Raw genomic sequence first — 1,101 nt, forward strand, 5'->3', positions numbered from 1 at the left:
CACACACACACACACACACACACACACACACAGAGAGAGAGAGAGAGAGAGAGAGAGAGAGAGAGAGAGAGAGAGAGAGAGAGAGAAGGAAAAAAAGGCCTTTGATGCTTTAAACAGAGCCTTTAATATTACAAAATCTGTGTCATCAAAACAGTAATCTTCATTACGGTACATTAGTTTACACAAGTATTATGAATCTGCATTGCATTAAATTCTTCTTCATCAATTTCTGAGAAAAAATATTTAAAAACAGAAACATATACTTTGGATATAATCAGTCATTGAACTGCTCCCTAAAGCTGATTACTGATTTCTCAATTATTTGTTTCAACTTCCTTGAAGACTGTCACTCGGTTTTTCTGAAAACCCATACAATTATAGTATAAGAAAATGTTAACTCCCCAGAGGTCTACTTACAAATCACAACTGTGTAAGTAATGGAAACATAAAGTTAAGCCCTGGCTGTCCTGGAACTCACTCTGTAGACCAGGCTGGCCTCAAACTCAGAAATCCTCCTGTCTCTGCCTCCCAAGTGCTGGGATTAAAGGGGTACACCACCATGCCCGGCTTGCAAAAGCTTTTAATGAAGTTTAAATCTTAAAACACCGCAGTTTATATTAACCTAAAGTTATGCAAAAGTAACTGGGGACCATTGTTGTGGTTCATAGACATCATAGGTGGGTAGGACTTTTCAATGGCTTCTTCCTTTAAGCTGTTTTTCAGGTAGGATTTTTCTTTATTTTGAGACAAAGACTATGTTCCATGTTCCTGAAGTCTCTCCCCAAATCAAAATTGCAATGTATGGTTTTGACTTCTCACGTTTGTATTTTAATAGATGGCGCTCTGGCATCTGAATTTAGCCTGTTGCTCTTTGGTATACATTATATGGCCCAGAGGCTCATAGTCCAGTGGGGGTGTTAGGATGCCTATTTTGTATCTGAAGGGTTCAGAACTCACTATGGGGGTCAGATACCGGGATGCTGCGTCCTATCAGATCCAGTTTTGGTCCAGGCTCGCAACAAGCAGGTGGAAGACCCTGCAGATCAAGGCCAGGTCAGTCTTACAGCGGGATCTGCTGTGGAAGGAAGCCTGAGACCGAGT

Source organism: Mus pahari, chromosome 21, assembly GCF_900095145.1.
Source record: "Mus pahari chromosome 21, PAHARI_EIJ_v1.1, whole genome shotgun sequence".
NCBI lineage: Eukaryota > Metazoa > Chordata > Mammalia > Rodentia > Muridae > Mus > Mus pahari.